The sequence below is a fragment of the Symphalangus syndactylus genome, chromosome 16 (assembly GCF_028878055.3).
Source record: "Symphalangus syndactylus isolate Jambi chromosome 16, NHGRI_mSymSyn1-v2.1_pri, whole genome shotgun sequence".
Classification (NCBI taxonomy): domain Eukaryota; kingdom Metazoa; phylum Chordata; class Mammalia; order Primates; family Hylobatidae; genus Symphalangus; species Symphalangus syndactylus.
Genome location: NC_072438.2, coordinates 47,571,003 through 47,591,738, shown reverse-complemented (window position 1 = coordinate 47,591,738; position 20,736 = coordinate 47,571,003). Strand labels below are relative to the sequence as shown.

The window sequence follows — 20,736 nt, the reverse complement described above, 5'->3', positions numbered from 1 at the left end:
CCATAGCTAGCAGGACCTCAGCGAGATCACGGGAGGATTCCCCATAGCTAGCAGGACCTCAGCGAGATCATGGGAGGGTTCCCCATAGCTAGCAGGACCTCAGCAAGATCATGGGAGGGTTCCCCATAGCTAGCAGGACCTCAGCGAGATCACGGGAGGGTTCCACATAGCTAGCAGGACCTCAGCGAGATCACGGGGTTGTGGCTGCCTTCAGCTGGATTGGCATGGAAATGGTACATTTTAAAAGTGTGTTTGCCGGTGAAAGGTTCTATTTCTCCCCATTGGTCCCCTGAGTTTCCATTCCCCAGAAGAAGGGGTCTTTGTACTCCTGCTTTTTTTTACTTTCCTTTGCTTTTGATTCCTTTTTTTTCCTTAACAGCAATTTACAAGAGCAAATTCAATTTGTAATGTTGCAAAGGAAAGGGGTTTTCACTTTGCATGAATAAAACATAAAAGTGTTTCATTTTGCTTGCGAAAAAGGAGCCCATTTCGCATTCTCTTTTGTAACTTTCCTTGCTGAGAAAGTGGAATCTCTTCGGGGATTTCTTGATGTGGTTAAAATGAATAAGAGAAGTGTGTATTATACCAGACATGAAGGGCGCAAAATCTTTCTGCAAATCCAGAGTGCTTCCCTGAGCCACGTAATTTCAGAAATTATCAAAGTATTTTGAATGTGACATTTTCTTAAGGTTTTCAAGTGGTTTTGATTTGCTTGGAAGAAATTCCTTCGGGAATGAGTTTACTTTGCATGAGGAGGTGATTGGCTATGACACCCCCACTGAGCCCCAGGGTTGAGTTGGAGAGACCTCTTACTATGAACAGCACGAGGAGTTGAGTCACATCTGATACCAGTCTTCTGTGGGGTTTTGGTTGTCGCACGACTATGCTGAAGCATTTGTCTTGTGGAGAGCCATGTCTGTCTTTATTATGGTGTTTCTTGGGGCCCATTTGCTTTATTGCCTGGCAAAGTGAGGGCTGCTTCCTCTTTCTTGGCCATAGTTGACTTTTGTTCCCTTTGATCAGTGAGGTAAATGTCACGGCCCCTAGAGACGGAGGCTGGGGCAAGGGGCTTCATGAGCTTTGTCTTTCCAATCCAGTTCAGCCCCAGGAGCACCCAGGTTGGCCTGCTATGCTCCTGCCCTCTGTGCAAAGGAGGATGTAAGCAGGTGTGTGCACTGGGCCTTAGAGCTGGCATTTCTGCCCTTGGCGACTGAGGCCAATGACCGAATGCTCCCTTTCAACTTGTCTCTGTGGGCCTGCCAGGCTACTGTCCCAAAGGTGAGTTTGGAGGGATGTCCCTACCCAGTTTCAGGGACCTGTGCTAACTTCTGGCCTCAGCATTCTTATTCACTCAGACCCTGGCGAGCACCTTCCTCCTTATTCTTTTACAGAAGTACCAAAGCCAAGCAAACATAATTTCTTTTTTTTTTTTTTCTTTTTGAGACGGAGTTTCACTGTTGTTCCCCAGGCTGGGGTGCAATGGTGCAATCTCAGTTCACTGCAACTTTGCCCCCCGGTTTCAAGCGGTTCTCCTGCCTCAGCCTCCCAAGTAGCTGGGACTACAGGCGCCCGCCACCATGCCCGGCAATTTTTTTGTATTTTCAGTAGAGACAGGGTTTCACCATGTTGGCCAGGCTGGTCTTGAACTCCTGACCTCACGTGATCTACATGCTTCGGCCTCCCAAAGTGCCGGGATTACAGGCGTGGGCCACTGCGCCTGGCCCAAACATAGTTTCTGAACACAGGGAACTTGGAACAGGGACTCCCCTCTTGCCTTGTGGTTGATGCAGACTTAGCTTCTGGGTAGGGGCACAGAGATCCTTGTGTACTTCGCCAATAAGCCCTAGAGTCTGCTAATCGCAGCCATTTCCCACAAGAAAGGAAAATGGATATTGTCAGAGGGTTTCAGACCCCACAAATGGGATGTTTCCAAGAGGCTTCCCTATCAGTGTACCATGAGGATTAATCAGGTAAGGTGTTCATGGTTTTCCCTTGAGAAAAAAAGAAAGATTATGTAGACACTTGGGAAACTGAGTTAAACCAAGTACACTGGGCCCTCTCAGAGGTTTTCCTACACGGAGATGCACTAGGACTCTGCAAGAAAGCATTTCCCAGGCTTGGCTGGAACCCTTTCCTCGGTGGAAACACAGTCACATGGAACACACTTCAGGAAATACTGCTGTCGTTAGTAAACTCGTTCATTTAAATTCGTGGCAACACTAAACTGCTATTTTTGATTATTAAGAAAAATTGTAATTACTTTTAATGAATATTATTAAGTAGAGACCCCATTGGGCCTGCCCTAATGAAGATACAATTTCTTCATAATGAATGGCAACTATGAGAAACACACTCACCCATCCAAACCCAGAGAATGGACTTAAGAGGCACGAAGAACATGAAAGTGAGACTTTTTAATAGCAGTCTTGCAAGATCGGGTATCTGGTGGGCAGGCATACCTGGGACAGTCACAACAGGTAATTTATCTCCTAGCGTGCCAGTCCCTCCCCCAGGTCCTCACTGGCCGAGTACTATGGGGCTACAACCTTCCTGGATGTTGCGTAAGTTTCATTATCCCCCTTATAAGGTTATACCTCATTCCCTTCCCTGCTTAATTTTCATTTCCCAGTAAGAAAACTTTCTTCCCTTTAATGGGCTGACCCCTCCTGTACATTCTGTTAGCTTATTGTGACTTTCTGGGTGCATGAGCCGTGTGGTTTGTTACATTTGCAGGCTGGCTGCCAGGACTTAGGTTTATCATGCCTTCAAAATGTACATTTAAAATGTTTTCTCACAGAACCGTCAACAGTCATGATGTGGCAAGTGCTTTCTAAACAGTGCTCTGTTATTCAGGTTCCGTGTTTACCCTGTGGTGTTACTTATGCTTACAGATTGTGTGGCCAAACTTCTCTTCCTACAAGGTGTTTAATACCTTTCTTTTCTGGTTTTGATGAACAACTTTTAATAAAATCTTTCTGTGTCGTAGATTATTCATAAGTTTCCAAATAAGGTTATCTTTGACTTGATTGTTTTATCTGATTATGATCTCAGGAACTTTTGTCTAAAGAATTTAGTCTCCACTGTACCGAATTTTTTTCATATTCTCTTCTAAGATATTCCCAGCTGTATTTATCCACCAAGACCCTGGCCCAAGTTGTTTTATTTCTTTTTATTTTTAGAGACAGGGTCTTGCTCTGTTGCCCAGGCTGGAGTACAGTGGCATGATCATCGCTCACTGCAGCCTCCAAATTCCTGGGCTCAAGCGATCCTCCTGCCTCAGCATCCTGAGTAGCTGGGACTACAGGTGGTTTTTTTATTTTTATTTTTGTAGATACGGGGTCTCACTTTGTTGCCCAGGCTGGTCTTGAACTCCAGGCTTCAAGCAGTCCTCCCACTTCGGCCTCCCAAAGTGCTGGGATAGCAGGTGTGAGCCCCTGTGCCTGGTTAGATTGTTTTTAAAAAGGCCTTCATCACATCTACTTTACGTTCTCGTTTTCATGCCGGTGCTGTTCTGCTGCTTTGTTTTGACTTCTTTTGAAAACACTGCTTAATTTTGGGGAGGAGTTCAGGGATCCTGAGGAATATTGGGATTAATTATTTAGAATATGCAAAACTTTGACTCATAGATTTTTAGATTTACAAGGGGCTTTAGTATCAGTGTCTTTCAGTCTCTTTATTTTAGAGGTTAGGAAACTGAAGACAGAAGAGTGTGATTACCTTAGATGACCCATGTAGTTTGTGGCAGAGCAAAAAACACACCCCAGGTATTTTTGCCAGCCCAAATGGGAAGCTACTCTATTAATCTTAACAGGAGATGGTGAATGGTCTAAATGTCCCGGGGTTGGCAGGGGAGGAGAGGCTGGGTCAGACACGTCCTAAATACTATGTTAGACAGCAGCAGGACACAGAAGGCTATGGCATGGTCCCTGTCCTTACAGTCTGGCTTCTTCATTGAAGAGATAAGACCACATGAGTGAATGGAAAGCAAAGGTGGACACACCATGTTCCTGAGGCCCGTTTTTGTGGGTCCATGAGCTGAGAATAGTTTCCACATTTTCAAAGCATTAAGAAAAAGAACAGGGGACCCAGGTATGGGAACTCAGCACGGCCCAGCTCTTCACAGAAGGAACATTTGAGTAATAACATACTCAGAATGGAATGAGGCAATCTTTGTAGCTGCTGTATATAGAAAGTGGTTGTGGAAAGGGCCCATTTTTTTTTTTTTTTTTTGGCAGTCTCTATTTCCTTTCCTAGCTGTGTCTTCTACTAGCAGCATTTGGGGGTACCTGAAAGCACCGCTCAGCCTTGCTACTATTCCTTAGAGCTAAGCTTGAGTAAGTTTTTCTTTTTTTTCAGATTGAGTTTCACTCTTGTTGCCCAGGCAGGAGTACGGTAGCATGATCTCAGCTCACAGCAACCTCCACCTCCCGGGTTCAAGCAATTCTCCTGCCTCAGCCTCCAAAGTAGCTGGGATTACAGGCACGCACCACCATGCCCAGCTAATTTTTGTATTTTTAGTAGAGGCGGGGTTTCGCCATGTTGGTCAGGCTGGTCTCGAACTGCTGACCTCAGGTGATCCGCCCTCCTCAGCCTCCCAAAGTGCTGGGATTACTGGTGTGAGCCACCATCTTGCTCTGTTACCCAGGCTAGAGTGCAGTGATGTGATCATAGCTCACTGCAGCCTTGAACTCCTTGGGCTCAAGTGATCCTCTCGCCTCGGCCTTCTGTGTATTATAAAAGGGTATAGGCCAGGCCGCTGCCACAAGTACTCTGCAGTCCACTGGCTTCAGTGCCAGAGGTTAGTTCTCATGCTGCAGCTGCAGTGGGCACCGCCGCCTGGCAGAACAGCTCTGTGCCACTCAGGGGTTCAGGCTCCTTCCAGATTGTTGCTCTGCCATCCCTCAGTTGCCGTCCTGGCCTGACCAGACCAAGTGACTTGTCTCCAACTTGAAGACACCTGGAACTTGCGTACCTCAGGTACACTCACATTCCATTCACACCCCACTGGCCACACTCAGCTGCAAAGGACTCTGGGAACTAGAGTCTCTAGTTGCACAGACATTTGCCAAGTTAAAACTCAACCACCAAAGAAGTTTAACAGCTAACATTCCGATGCAGTGTGAAAACCAATCACCTCAAGTTTCTCACCCCCACGGCCTGTTGCTTCGCGTACTAGTGTCATTAAGCAGCTGTCCCCTCAGCTCCAAACCCACACTTCCCCTCTCAGCTTTGTGATGCTGGGGCTGGGACTCTGCAAGCTACACTCCTGCTTCTCTCGTCTGCTACCTGTTAGACTCTGATGACTGTGCAGCACTCGAAGGAGAACTGGCAGGTGGAGGAGGAAAGAGGAACTTGCTCCCTCCTTTGCTTCCTGTTTGTCTGAGCACCATCCTAGAAACACATCTTTACCCCAGTTGCATCAGTTCTGAATCCAGTTTGCAGTTTTTCCAACTTCACAGAAATGCAGAACTGGCTTCATCACACGGCTTCTTCAGAGATTCCAGCACAGCTAGCAGGCAAGCCCTCTTTTTAAGTCTGGGTCCTGGCCCTGGGGTCCCTCCTTCAAGCCTAGGGGCACCACCAGCAGCCAACAATGCCTCTTCCTCTGCAGTCAGAGGTTTTGCTCCAGGAGGCTCCTCCGTGAAGCTTCTGTGTTTTAATTATTGCAACCTCTCTCCTCTGTTCCCTCAACCCTGCAGGTCAGAGCCCCCATCTTGCAGTTGCAGCCTCCATGGGAGCTTTCTCAGGATCCCCTTTTGCCATTGTAGTTACTAGTTAAAATTCTACGTGCTATTCTCTGTTCAAATGACTGGTGTGGTTTCTGTCTCCTGCCTGGTCCTGCCTGTCCCCTCCCTGGTTGACCTTTAAGATTGAATTAGCACTGACTAAAAGAGACAGCCACTCACACAGTGCAGAAAGTCTGTCCGCCATATGGAGGGCAGTCAGGAAAGCTTTTCTGAGCAAGCCAGTGTGGCTCTTCTTTGTATTTACACCACACTGCAGGTGACACCGCAGCCGTTGTGCCAAGGAGACTTCCTTTCTAAATTAGTAGAAATTGTCCGTGATAAAAGGCAGTGTTTTAGGTGACAGTGATTTAGAAATAATGGGTCTCGGCCGGGCGCAGTGGCTCACACCTGTAATCCCAGCACTTGGGGAGGCCGAGGCAGGCGGATCACTTGAGGCCAGGAGTTAGAGACCAGCCTGGCCAACATGGTGAAACCCCATCTCTACTAAAAATACAAAAATTAGCCAGGTGTGATAGCACACACCTGGAATCTCAGCTACTTGGGAGGCTGAGGCAGGAGAATCGCCTGAACCTGGGAGGCAGAGGTTGCAGTGAGCCAGGATTGTGCCGCTGCACTCCAGCCTCCGTGACAGAGCGAGAGTCAGTATCAAAAAAAAAAAAAAAAAAGAAAGAAAGAAAAGAAAAGAAAAAAGAAAGAGAGAAGAGGAATAATGGGTCTCTTTTGTCTTTGAGCTAATCTGAAAGTTATTTCTGTTTCTTCTTGGTCATTGTTTTTTTTCCCTAGGAGTGATTAGGTGGGATCTCGGTTCGGAAGAAGTAGAGTTTCCTGATGACATCTAGTAGGGGATTCTCTGAGCCAGACAGTGATGAAAGATTGATGGAATTCCAAGATCTGCTGATGAAAGTTTAATCTATGGTGTGTGCTGTCTTGCCTCAGGGAGAAAAGTCTTCAGGGAGGAGCAATAATTCTCTCCCTACACTATACTATTGTCCTGACCTCTGGAGTTAATTTCTCTTTAATGCAGCTCCATGATAAGCAGAGGCATCACGATTTACTTGACCGTTTTGCTGACTTACACTGTGATTCTATTTTATCTCTTTAAAAGTGGCTTCCCTGCCTTCCATTAATCATGATGGGATGCTTGCAATACTTTCAGCACAGAATAACCTTTAAGGAAAGACATTGTAAGTGATTGTCCAAGAACAGTATCCCTTAGAGGAAAAGTGGGAGGGCATTTTCAGACAGATCGTTCATGGCGATACTGTCCCTGTTCATGAATATATGAAGACGACAGTTTCTCCTGAGAAATACCTCATCCATTTTGGTAACTCTGGCTCAAAGCATAGTTCAGGATTTCTTGTGAGCATGTTTCAGTAGCAGCCAGTGAAGTGTGGGGGTTTGAGGCTCTTGTGTCAAGAGAGAGCAGGAAAGTCTGATGATGATCTCTGAACAGCTTCCATCTCCCACTTCCCCTGAGTCCTGAGCCACACAAAGGATGGGCCTTTCTGGATGCAGAGCGAGGGAGATCTATCATGTTTGATTCTCTGTGTCCATCCTCAAAGTGCCACGATCTTCTTTGAATACTTGGAGCATCCCAGGAAAAGAAGAGTCATTTGAGTAAAGAAATAGCCTAACAACCCATGTAAACACGGATGAGTGTCTTTCAGAACAGAGGAAGTCGTAACCATGATAACTCAGGACTTATGCAGATGTTCAATGCATGGTTTGGTGCTTGAAGAATTGCTAAGAGCCTCTTGTTGCAAAGGAAGGTGCAGTCACCACTTTTCATACACCAGTTGTCTCCTGGAACCTTTTTACTCAAATGTCATCATCCTGAGATTTTTGGTTTCCTGGGGAGTCCGGTGACTATGAATTTAGTGCAGCACAGTTCGTCACCGGGAAAGAAGAATTTGAGAACATCAGGTGGAACTCAAGGAGTCTCATTGTGTATAATTATGTCGAGTTTTTGAGAGCTAGAGTAGGTCAAGAGAAGGAACACTGGAGTAGGAATCTCACCATTTGCAATGTAATCATGCCTCTTCCTTCGCACTGATGTTAGGGGCGCTCTGTGTGCCACTCTCTCCATCCGCAGTGGAGATCATCACTGACGTAGCTGAAATATGGAGGTCCTTTCATGCAAGGGTCATAAGTGCCATCGCTCCCAGTGACACTCTTTTTATTAACATAGTAATATTTCCTTGAAATATTATCCTGGGTCTGCTGGGTGCAGTGGCTCATGCCTGTAATCCCAGCACTTTGGGAGGCTGAGGCGGGCAGATCACCTGAGGTTAGGAGTTCGAGACCAGCCTGGCCAACATGGCAAAACCCTGTCTCTACTAAAAATACAAAACTCAGCCGGGTGTGTTAGCACATGCCTGTAATCCCACCTACTCGGGAGGCTGAGGCAGGAGAATCACTTCAACCCAGGAGGCAGCGGTTGTAGTGAGCCAGGATCGTGCCATTGCACTCCAGCCTGGGCTACAGAGTGAGACTCCATCTCAAAAAAAAAAAAAAAAAAAATATTGTCCTGGGTCAACCATAACATATTATTAAAAATAAGGAGAAATTTAACATGAGAGCTTAGTATTATTCTGTCTTTTAATATCTAGAAATTATCTCTAGTTCATAGTGAGTCTCAACTAACGAGTTGGTGACTCTTCATAGAGTTCCCTAGAGCTATTTGATGCTGCCCTTCAAAGGCTAGAATTGTTGTTTAGAGCCCCCCAAAATGGCTTTGTATTTTTCTAACCCTCTTATGAAGTCAGAATTGGCATTTAAAGTATCAGAGCTGTGAACTCAAGCTTTGGAATGGCTTGTGTTTGGAGGAGTTATATTTTAATAGAGAAAAATAAGAATGTGGGAGAATTATCGTGTCATGAATTTTCAGCTAGCCTTGAGCCTTTGGGTGGACTGAAAAAGCCTTGGTCACTTGGGAGCCAAGGATTCCTGCTGCTCTGAGTCCACATGAGGCTGCACCAGTTTCCCTCCGGGACCCACATTGTAGTCTTCTCCTGCTCACTGGCCTCTCTCTTAAGATAAGAAGACAGTAGAGTTATGTTCCCTGCAGTCCCTCAGAGCAGCACCCACACTTTCAGCTCAGTCACTGGGTCTCATGTTTCTTTGTTATAACTTCAACTGGGAATTCTGTTCTTCTAGGCTATTCCCCAAAGAGTGGCCTAGGGATGTGCTTGTTTGAAAAGGGAAGACAGGAAAGGAAATCAAAGACAAGAATTAGGAAATTGAACCCAGAGTCCTCAAGCAAGAACCCAATTTCCAAGAGTAAAAAGGTCTTGGGAACAGAATCATACAGGCGTGGTCACGGCAGCCAGAGGACGGAAATGCCAAATCAGACGTGGGGCCAAAGGAAAAGAAGGGAGCCAGAGAGTCGACTTAAAATGGAAAGAATAAACCTCTCCAAACCCTGGAAGAATCATTGAGGCTATAAATAAAGGAACACAGAGTGGGTGACAGACGGGCTCTGACACCATTCACTCATCTAAAAGAGTGTGATGGGGGAGGGGAGACTCAGAAAAATAAAACCCAGAAAATGTTCTCATTCAGTCAGAAATTTTATACCAGAAATACTCCAAAGAGGAAGAAACATTTAATAAAAAAAAAAAAAAGAAAGAAAGTCCTGAGGTGGGAGAGGATGAGGTGGGGGCACAGTTACAGTCTCTGAGGGAGATCCGGACTGGGGGGATGGCAGGGACACAGTGGATGAAGATGGATGTTGACATGGCAGACAGGCAGGTAATGTGATGGGGAGGACAAAGGCAAGCAGACACAGGTGCCTTTCTCTCTGCGAGCAGTGCTTTAGATAAGCTTCTGATTGCTTCTCTTTTATTTATTTTTTGTTTTGTTTTGTTTTGTTTTTTTTGGAATGGAGTCTCACTCTGTCATCCAGGGTGGAGTGCAGTGGCAAGATCTCAGCTCACCTCCACCTCCCGGATTCAAGTGATTCTCATGCCTCAGCCTCCTGAGTAGCTGGAATTACAGACTTGTGCCACCATACCCAGCTAATATTTGTATTTTTAGTAGAGATGGGGTTTTGCCATGTTGGCCAAGCTGGTCTCGAACTCCTAGCCTCAAGTGATCCGCCTTCCTCAGCCTCCCAAAGTGCTGGGATTACAGGCGTGAGCCACTGAGTCCGGCCTGATTGCTTCTCTAATGCTCAGCCACCCACCCTGTCTTGCCGAGTCTGCCCCTTTAGGAAAATGCTCCAGCTGTATTTTCAAGGGCTACTTTTTCTCTGCACCAAGCACCCTGCCCACTGGAGAGCCATCTTCAGGCAGGGCTCACGAGCCCCATGCCCTGTACCCTGAGCTACCCTGCCCGGGGTGTGGCAGGTCATGATAGAGTTAAGAGTCACTTTGCCACTGGACGATAGTTCATGACATGTGGCTCCTACCTCTCTGATCCCTAAATCCTTCTTGCCTCCTCCCTAAAGGAGAGCTCCTGAGTGTGAATTTGCTGGAAACAACACTAGAAAACTGCAGGTCTCAATCTTCAACTCAGCAGAATCAAATGTTCCTGTGTGGTCCTAAAACCAGATCTGTCCCAGCAGGTGAACTAAACAGGGCACAGCAGGATGAGTTTGCAGGAATTTTATATATAGCACCAATTAAGGCATTAATGCCATTTTTCAAAGAGTTGACCCTTCTTTGATTACCGAATCTGTGAAATAGAGATTTAGTTCAGATTGAAAGTATCTGATCCCCTCTGACCCTGGCCCTCAGCATCCCACCCCTACATGACCTGCCTTTATACAGACCTGGAATGAGGATGGGAACAAGGATGAGAGGGCACACGTCATCCCTAGGTCCATAAGCAGCATCTGAGCTCCAAAGAATTGAGTTGTCTTTTGAGAAAAGTCTCTTTCCTAACCACATGCCACAAGGTTATAAATAGTGGGTATGGCCCAACCTTGGCTAACCTAGGCTAGGCCACCTTTGCTCTCAGATGGGTAACAGCTGCCTGCTGGGATGCCAAGGCAAATCTGTTATACTCCGTGTTGGCCAAGATGGACTCCTGACCCCATTTGCAAAGCTGTTCTTTCTATTCATTCTCCTGCGTTCTCCATTCATACATTCACTCATTTCGGCATGTGTTCATCCACTGGACTTATGCTGAGCCACTGTGGTTAATGGCTCTGCCATCTAGTCAGCCACACAGGTCAGCAGTGTGGGAGCCCCCGACCCTGCTCCTGTGGGTCCTCCCCACCCATAGTGGTGGTCAGCCCTAAGGAGTCTACCTCCTTAATACCTAGGTCAGGGTTAAAAACAGGCTGTCATATCGACAGTGGGTAATGATTCAAATATCCATCAGCAGGTAAATAGATAAACAGACCATGGTATGTTGTACAACAGATATCCACACAGCAGTGAAAAGGAACCAGCTGTTGATGCAGTCGGCCCTCTGTATCTGCAGATTTTTTACATCGACACATTCAACCAACTGCAGATGGGAAATATTTGGAAAAAAATACAACAATGTAAAATAATACAAGTTTTTAAAAACAATATAGTATAGCAATTATTTACATAGTTCTGCATTGTATTCGATGTTATAAGTAATCTAGAGATTAAAGTATACAGGAAGATGTGCATAGGTTATATGCAAATACTGTGCCATTTTACGTAAGAGGCTTGAGCATCCTTGGGGGTCCTGGAACCAGTTCCCTGCAGACACCAAGCGACAACGGTGTACACAGCAACATGCTGAATCTCACAATAATTGTGCTGAGTGAAAGAAGCCAGACCAGAAAAAAAGGTAGTGTGTGATTCCATTTATGTAAAATTCTATAAATGCAAGGTAAACTAATTTGTAGTGACAGAAGGCAGTTCAGTGATTACCTGGGAAAGGACAGAAGGCAGGGATTATAACAAGGCAGGAAGAATCTTCGAGAGTTACAGATATACTCATTATGTTGATGATGGTAATAGTTTCACAGGTACATATATATATATATATGTCAAAACTTATCAAATTGGACATTTTAAATATATGCAGTTTATTGTGTATCAATTATACTCAATAAGGTTGCTTAAAATAAGAGTTTTAAAATATGCAGTGAGTGCATGCCAAAGATGTATTTAACTCATAAGCTGGCTACCAACACAAGTTCAAAGGAACCTAAGAAAGGCTGAGAATCTTCTAAACCTGATAACCAAGCCACCAGGAAGCACTTGTGCTTTCAAGATTTGAAAAGGTTTCAAAAAACCTCAAGCCAGGAAGAATCACACATATACACAAACACACATGTACTGCTGCCTAGACACAGCCTAATAAAACAGTTGAAACCAAAGGCATAACACAAATCATAACAGCAGCTAGAGGAAAAGAGAAAATACTAGAATAGATGACTAAGGTGGATACAAAACTGGTTAATGTTCTACTGGCAATGAAATCCTCACCTTTGGGGTTATCTTTTTTTTTTCTTAGCACAAAGTTGCAAAAATTGCTTGTAACATATTAATGTTCTACCAATTAACAACTACTCTCCCAGAGTCTGAGCCCTAATCACTAGCAAAGTTAGATAAAAATACATTTCCCTAGAGCTGGGCTGTTCATTTCCGTGATGGCCTTGAGCACTTGAAATGTAGCTGGTCTAAATTGAAATGTGCTGTAAAGTGTAAAATACATGCCAGAATTCACAAACATTGTATTAAAAAGATGTAAAATGTCTCATAACAATTTCATATTGATTACACATTGAAATGATAGTATTTTGGACATATTAGCTTAAATAAAATATTGAAATTAATTTCATTTCCATTTTCCAATTGTTTAATGTGGATACTAGAAAATTGTAAATTACTTAATGTGGCTTGCATTGTATTTCTGTTGGACAGCACTGCCCTAGTGAAGTAAGTAATCCTTAGGAGGGTCCATTAAGTGTTGCTCTGCTGTGACATTGAAAGACACACTGTCCTCCTTTTGTCTTATTTCCAAGTGTTGGTTGATTTTTCTTAACTACTTCTTATACCTGTTCCTCCACCCCTGATCTTTAACTCCCATCTGTCTCTGTGTCCTTGACAATCAGCAACCCAAGTGATTTTTCTGATGGGTAAAAAGACATGACATGTTCCCTGCTGCTCAGGATGGAGACAAACCCCAAGATGTGACATGTCAGGTCTCACCCCTGCCTGCCCCCATCCCAGGCAGCACAGCTGAGCCAGGCACTTACCCAGCTGCACCGGACTGTGCGTTCACACACTTAACTAACAAAAATGTCACACAACAGTTCTGACTTGCACTGTGTGCCCTGCTTTTTAATTTTTTTTCCTTGCTACTCTTTTAACTTTTGAAACGCTGTTTGTGACCACTGATTGGTCGCAGTTTGAATAATACTGATCTTGGTCAAATTTTCTAAGAAGTTTTTGAGCTGAGCACTCTACCAGCTTAGTAACTGGTGTTTAAAGAAAAAGAGATTTCACACTCACATAATTTCGGGAAACACTGTGTGCAATGTCCTGCTCTCAGAGAAAGCCCCTAAAACACACCTCAGCTGTTGAAGGCTCTGAGCTGTCCCGCAGTCAACACTAGATGAGTGAAGAGAAGACTTCTTATTGGCTTCATTGTTGGTGAACCTGCGGAGGGCCAGCACTTCTGGGACCCACCAGGTCAGAAAACACTATTCTAGGGATTCTGAATGATAACATTGTATCAGGGCACAGGATAACAAAGCTAGAGTTTCAGACTTTCATTTACTTAGCCCCGCCCCCCGCCCTGCCCCCGCCTCCTGTGCCTTCTCTGAAAAGTGTTAGCACCTCCATTGCATTCAATCAATACAGTTGTAAGTCTTGATCCCATGAAGGAAATCTCTACTTCTTTGGTAATATCATCCCTGAAGACGTCCTTTATGTTGTTAAATTGCCCTTGGATAAAAAAACTGAAATGCAGATTTCTTTTAGATGTCAGTATCTAGAAAATACTGTCTCTCAAAGGATTTGCATGTAAGAATTTAGTTAACAGGGAAAATAGTATAGTTTATCATGTTTCCCTTTTTGCTAGGAAGTTTCAAGTTAAATTAAACCTGCAATTGCAGTAATTAAATCAGATAGAATCATGTAACATTGCTGTTTTTGTGGATCGGAAATGGTTCAATGTGGTTCCAACTAGTATTTCGCCTCGTTAATTTATAGAATTACTTTCTCTTCCTTATATTTGGCTTTAAATTTTACTTTTCTAAATTTAGAAAAGAATAGACTGTGTGTGCCTTTTATTGTAAGCCACTTAATTCTTTTGGGAAGGAAATGGGATATAAATTTTGATAAATAAACAGAGTTCAATTGTAATGCCCCATTAACCAATGGGTGTTTAAAATACAGATTTTTTCTCTGACTTCTCTATTATTCAATAATTGGGAAATGCTGTGCATTCTCAAACAGGAGTATTTTGCGGGTTTTTTTCCCCTCTGTAAAATCCCTAAGCAACTAAAAGAACACAAAGTTAAAAATCTATCCCTACAGCCAATTAATATTTATTGACCTATCCAAATGACACCTGTGGCCTTCCCCATTAATCAGAGAATAATAGTGCGCAGAACCACCTCAGCCCTAAAGATACTTGCTTGCCAAACCAGTTTCCTCCACCACCAGGGATCTCATTGCGAAGATTAGCAGCAATTCCTAAAAGCATTATAGCTAGTGGATGGTGTGAAATTTCTTAATATATTTCCCCCACAAATTCAGTGGTCTAGCATAATTGTCTCAGCTCCTTCTTTCCTAAAGGAAATGCTCTGATTCATCTCTGTACAGCTTTGAGCTTAAGAGTTGCTTTGTCTTCTTCATTGACGTAAGAGAAGCTGTAGAAGTTATTTATTAAGAAAGATAAAACCTGATACTATTAATTAAATTCACTAAGTCAAGGGTTGAAAATTAAGAGGGAAAATTTTTTTTTAAATAAAAGATAAGGTTTAAATATGTCTACACTGTACAAATTAGAGTGCTTCTTAAAAAAGAGAGGAGATATAGATCTTAAGTTGTCAAATCTTGGGTCACTTCTAATCATAACATTGTTAATCATTAGGCCCCAGAACTGGTAGAGCAGATTATACCACAGAAGTATGCTAACCAGGGCAGGAGGATAGAAATGGCTGTCATCATCCATATACGGTACCATCTTTTTTTTTTTTTTTTTTTTTTGAGATGGAGTCTCACTCTGTCGCCCAGGCTGGAGTACAGTGGCACGATCTCAGCTCACTGCAACCTCCGCCTCCTGTGTTCAAGCAGTTCTTCTGCCTCAGCCTCCCAAGTAGGTGGGATTACAGGCATGCAACACCGCGCCCAGCTCATTTTTTGTATTTGTAGTAGAGACGGGCATTCACCATGTTGGCCAGGCTGGTCTCGAACTCCTTACCGGAGGTGATCCACCCGCCTCAGCCTCCCAAAGTGCTGGGATTACAAGCGTGAACCACTGCACCCGGCGCCATCTTTTTTTTTTAATTAACCTTTATCATTATAATTTAACCAGATTTCTTCCTGTGTATCTTACTGTGATCTGTAAAGTTGGCTTTCTTCATGTCCAAGGCCACATCTTCCTCATTCCTAACTTGAGATGCCAAGCCGTGGAATTCCTTTTCTCCCTCCTTCTTCCTCTATTGATCCCATCTAGCTTTCTGGGGATTTATTCGACACCCATGTGTTAAGTCCCTAGCATGTGTCTGCCACTATGCTTGGCACCAAGGATGTAGCCATGAATGAGAACGCCATGGTTCTTGCCCTCATGGGATGTACTAAGAGGAACAGACAGGTAATGACATGGGCCCATGAGTCCCATGAAGCACTTTCTAACATGACCATCAAGCCCTATGCCAGTGTTGTGTGACATCCCTATCCTTAGGACTTAGTGCAGGTCCCACCTGTTCCGTTAGCCTTTCTGTCACCATTCGTGTCCTTCAGCACAGGCTAGGTTAGACTAATAACAACCAAAAATCTCAGTGGCTTATGACAACTCTTTCTGCTCAATGTCCATGGTAAGTTGGCTGAAGACATGGCTTCTTTTGTCATTGTCCTCATTCTCTGTCTAAAGCTGACGATACAGTCACAATCTAGACTACAGTATTGGCAACAATGGTGGCAGAAGGAAAAGATGCACTGACTGAACATTTCTGCTGGAAGTGATGCTTAGCGCTTTTGCTCACATTTCGTTGGCCAAATCAAGATGCGTAACTGTGCCTCACTTCAAGGGTTGGGGAAATATACACTACCCCTACAAATGGGAGTGAATCTTCACAGCACACCGTTCCCTGTGCTGTCTTTCACCTCTGCAGTCATGCATATCTTCATGATACTAGATCTCTTCAACCTCGGGTTGTCATTAATGTCACAGATGTGTATCTCCCTGGTTGGACTGTGAATTCCTTGACAGCCATCACCATATCTTAGACTTCCTTGTGTGTGATTCAACATGATGTTATCCTTATATTAGATGCTTAAAAATACTTTTGATTATCTGAAGGGGAGAATGAGGGGAGAATAATCAGAACTCTGTGCATGTTTTGACACAATGCTTTATGGTTTACTGAGGGTCTCTATCTCCATTAGTCCTTTCAGGACTATAGGGTGTAGCATTATGTCCCTTTTACAGATGAGGAAACTGAGACCTAGAACTTTTACACGACTTGCTCAGTTTTATACAAAAATGTGGCTGAACTGTGTCTGAAACCATGAATTCTAAATTAATGGGTCAGTGTTCCTACTCCTTTTAGCTGTTAATATGGACACTCCAATTACCTTGTGCAGAGGCCCACATGAGGGAAGGAAGAGGAAACTTCAGAAAAGGAGTTGAGGCCGGGCGCGGTGGCTCATGCCTGTAATCCCAGCACTTTGGGAGGCCAAGGCGGGCGGATCACTTGAGGCCAGGAGTTCGAGACCAGCCTGGCCAATGTGGCGAAACCCCGTCTCTATTAAAAATACAAAAAGTAGCCTGGTGTGGTGGTCCGTGCCTGTAATCCCAGCTACTTGGGAGGCTGAGGCAGGAGAATCCCTTGAACCTGGGAGGCAGAGGCTGCAGTGTGCCAAGATGGCACCAATACACTCCAGTCTGGGCGACAGAGCGAAACTCTGTCTCAGAAAAAAAGAAAAAGAAAAGGAGTTGAGAGTCTCTGAGCAGAATGGGGGTTTATCTCTTGGTACTTGGGGCCCAGCAGAGCTGGGGTGTACATAGCAGTTGCCAGCTTGTACTTAGCAGGTCAGTGTATTTGTTTGCTGTAGCTACAAATCACCACAGAATTACTGGCTTAAAATAACAGAAATTTATTTCACAATCTGGAGGCCAGAAGTTCAATATCAGTTTTTTGTTGTTTTTTCTCTGTGAGAGACAGGGTTTTGCTTTGTCACCCATGCTGGAGTACGGTGGCGCAATCATAGCTCACTGCAGCCTTGACCTGCTGGGCTCAAGGGATCCTCCCTCCTCAGCCTCCTCAGTAGCTAGGACTAGAGGTGTGTGCCACTATGCTTGGCTAATGTTTTTTATTTTTAAAAAATTTTTTGTAGAGACGGGGTTTTGCCATGTTGCCCAGGCTGCTCTTGAACCCCTAGGTTCAAGCAATCCTCCCACCCGGGCCATCCAAAGTGCTGGGATTTTAGGCTTGAGCCACTGTGCCAGGCCTCCACATCAGTTTTCCTGGGCTGAAATCAAAGTGTGAGCAGAGCTGCACTCTCTCTGGAGGCTCTAGGGAAGAATCTGTTCCGTGCCTCTGCCAGCTTGTGGTGGTTGCCAGCATTCTTTGGCTGTTTCCACATCACTTTCTCCTCTACTGAGTATGTAATCCCCCTGCCTCTCTCTCAGAAGGACGCTTATGACTGGATTTAGGTCCCACTCAGGTAATCCAGGATAATATCCTCAGGTCAAAATCCTTAACTTAATCACATCTGTGAAGACACCCCTACCCCTCACCCCTTGATTTTTTTTGAGACGGAGTCTCACTCTGTTGCCCAGGCTAGAGGGCAATGTTGCAGTCTTGGCTCACTGCAACCTCCACCTCCTAGGTTCAAGTGGCGATCCTCCCTCCTCAGACTCCTGAATAGCTGGGACTACAGGCAAGAGCCATCATACCCAGTTAATTTTTGTATTCTTAGTAGAGACGGGGTTTCACCATGTTGGCCAGGCTGGTCTTGAACTCCTTAACTCAGTTTATCTGCCCACCTCGGCCTCCCAAAGTGCCAGGATTACAGGCGTGATATACAGATATATGGCTGGGCACGGTGGTGGCTCATGCCTGTAATCCCAGCACTTTGGGAGGCCAAGGCGGGTAGATCACCAGAGGGTGGGGAGTTCATCTCTGCTAAATATACAAAATTAGCTGGGCGTGGTGGCATGCACCTGTTATCCCAGCTACTCGGGAGGCTGAGGCAGGAGGATCGCTTGAACCTGGGAGGCAGAGGTTGCAGTGAGCTGGGATCGCGCCACTGCACTCCAGCCTGGGTGAGAGTGAGACTTGGTTTCCAAAAAACAAAAAAAAAGTGTGTGTGTGTGTGTGTGTGTGTGTGTATACACACACACACACACATCTATGTATATAATATCTATATAAGGTAACATTTGCAGGTTCCAGGGATTAGGACCTGATTTCTTTGGGATATTTTTCAGCCTTCTACAGTTAGGGTAATGGAAGCCCCTTCTGCTACCCAGCTTTGCTCCTCCATCTTCCTCACCCAGCTGTCTCTTCTCTAGGTAGTACAGATTATATGACATCTTAAATGAAAGGGCGTTTGGAGTCAGGCACACCGGTTGACTTCCTGATCTGCCTCTGTTAGCTGGGTGACCCTGAGCCAGTTACACACTGTGCCCCAGGGAACTCTTGTGTAGAGATGGAAGCTTTGGAACCTCTGCAGCTTGGTTGTAAGATATTATATGGGAGAGGGCTTGGCACGGGTCCCTGGCCCCTGGTGAGCACTCAGAAGAGAATGTTGTCCCTCCCTCTATGCTGCCCCTCGCTCCGCCCTCCCTCATCTGCACTGGCAGCGGCGGGCACAGTGGGCTGGAGGCAGAGGATGCTGCATGTTGAGATTCCTGGAGCACTTCCTCCCATTTATTTTTCTCAGTGAAGTTAAAAACAGACAAATGTTTATTAAATAATGAATCATTCTTTCCTAGAAGGATTAGTTCATTTCGTGGGTAAGCAGTTTATTGTCAAAGAATGATGTCTTCCCCCAAAATGATGTATAACGTGATTTGGTACCTAAGTTTTTAGACACTTGAATGTTTTTTCTCTCCTCCATTTAAACTTGAAGGTGGTGAAATGTAGTGCATGTTCATTCATACTCTGTTCATTTCAGGAGATACCCACAAGCACAGTGGGGTGACTGGGGCCTGCTTTGACCTCATATTTTCCTATTTCTACAGGAATATATAGAATATTTACTAAATACTAGGTATTTGGTAATAAATACCATAAGCCTTCCTAGGTAATAAGCCTGTTAAAAAAAAGTAAGCAATTATATAATTGGCAAAGAAATTAATACAAAGACCTAAACCAAGAAATATCAAAGCCTTTTTTTCTTAGAATTTTTTTCATTTCATGTATATTCCTTGTCTGCCTTCAGAATCTAAAATTCTGGCCCACTTTGCTTATAGAGCTGTCCCTTTAGACATTTGCCTTATTTTTAGGCCTCTTTTATTTTTTTTCTTTGGAGACAGGGTCTCACCCCTTCACCCAGGCTAGAGTATAGTGGCAAGATCATAGCTCACTGCAGCCTGGATCTCCTGGGCTTAAGTGATCCTCCCACCTCAGCCTCCGGAGTAGCTGGGATTATAGGCACATGCCACTTCGCCCAGCTAATTAAAAAAAAAAAAAAAAATTCATATTGATGGAGTCTTGCTGTGTTGCCCAGACTAGTCTCAAATTCCTGGCCTCAAGTGATCCTCCTACCTCAGCCTCCCAAAGTGCTGGGATTACAGGTGTGGGACACTGTGCCCAGCCCATTTTAATCCTAGGGCTAGGATTACTTGCCATTACCACACACTGTTGATTATTATAGCTATATATGCAGCTTTAAAATTGGATACACTGATTCATTCTACTTTATTCTTCTGTTTATAGGCAGGTGCCTGTAATCACAGCTACTCAGAAGTCTGAGGCAGGAGAATCACTTGAACCCAGGAGGTGGAGCTTGCAGTGAGCCAAGATCGCACCACTGCACTCCAGCCTGGGCGACAGAGCAAGACTCTGTCTCAAAGAAAAAAAAAAAATAGAAAGGTGGTGGGACAAATCGAGGTAACACATGTATAAGAAATAAATATTATTGATCCTTTAGTAGTTCATAAGCATGGTGATTGGCTTTTCATGTGCATGTGTGAAATGTGCCTTCCGCAAACCTTGTTACAAAGTTGGCACACTACTATTGATGTGAAAGGAAAAAGATATTAAAATAAGAGGTCCTTGATGGCAAAAATAATAAAATGGCTCTTTGGTGGTTACAATGACCAATTTGGTCCAATCTCAACTCTTTAAATAAAAAGGAATTTTGCTTGAGGTAAATAATTTAGCTCCTTTGTGGAAAGTTCTTTGACTTCTAAGATGATTCAGAGTTTGGAATTACTGATTTAGTCTTCTGACTGTATCAGGAGTCTTTAAATATACATTTTCCATTCAATTAATAAGTCACGAGTTTGGTTAATTTATCATCAGTGCAACAGAAACCATCAAAGTAGACTCTGAGTTGCCAGCCTTTACTTCTGGTTAATCCTGACACATCTCACATGTCATGGATTCCGGAAATTCTGAAGCTGAGATTGCTTATGGTTCAGATTGGTCACTGGATCATTGTGTTCCTAAAGAAAAATTATACAGCTTGCTTCAATGATGCAGTTTCCCCTCTTTTCTTCAAAAAATTTTCTACATGAGTGAAGAAAGCAGAATCTGTGGTCCAGTAAAGCAGTGATGCTCAAATCCAAGTGCATGTCAGAATCCACTGTGGGTCTTTTCCAAACAAAGCTGGCTCTGCCCCAGCCTCAGCGGTTCTAATTAATTCAGTAGGTCGGG

The 20,736-nt window shown here is 44.3% G+C and overlaps 1 protein-coding gene and 1 non-coding gene across 24 annotated transcripts in view; both read left to right on the top strand.

Moving 5' to 3' along the window:
• APBB2 (amyloid beta precursor protein binding family B member 2) overlaps positions 1 to 20,736 on the top strand; it is a 405,899-nt gene that overhangs the window by 328,949 nt on the left and 56,214 nt on the right. The gene's annotated exons all lie outside the window — the stretch shown is intronic.
• Positions 20,000 to 20,101, top strand: LOC129465095 (small nucleolar RNA U13). Its single transcript, XR_008651873.1, has one exon. It is a non-coding gene; the product is annotated as a small nucleolar RNA U13 (small nucleolar RNA).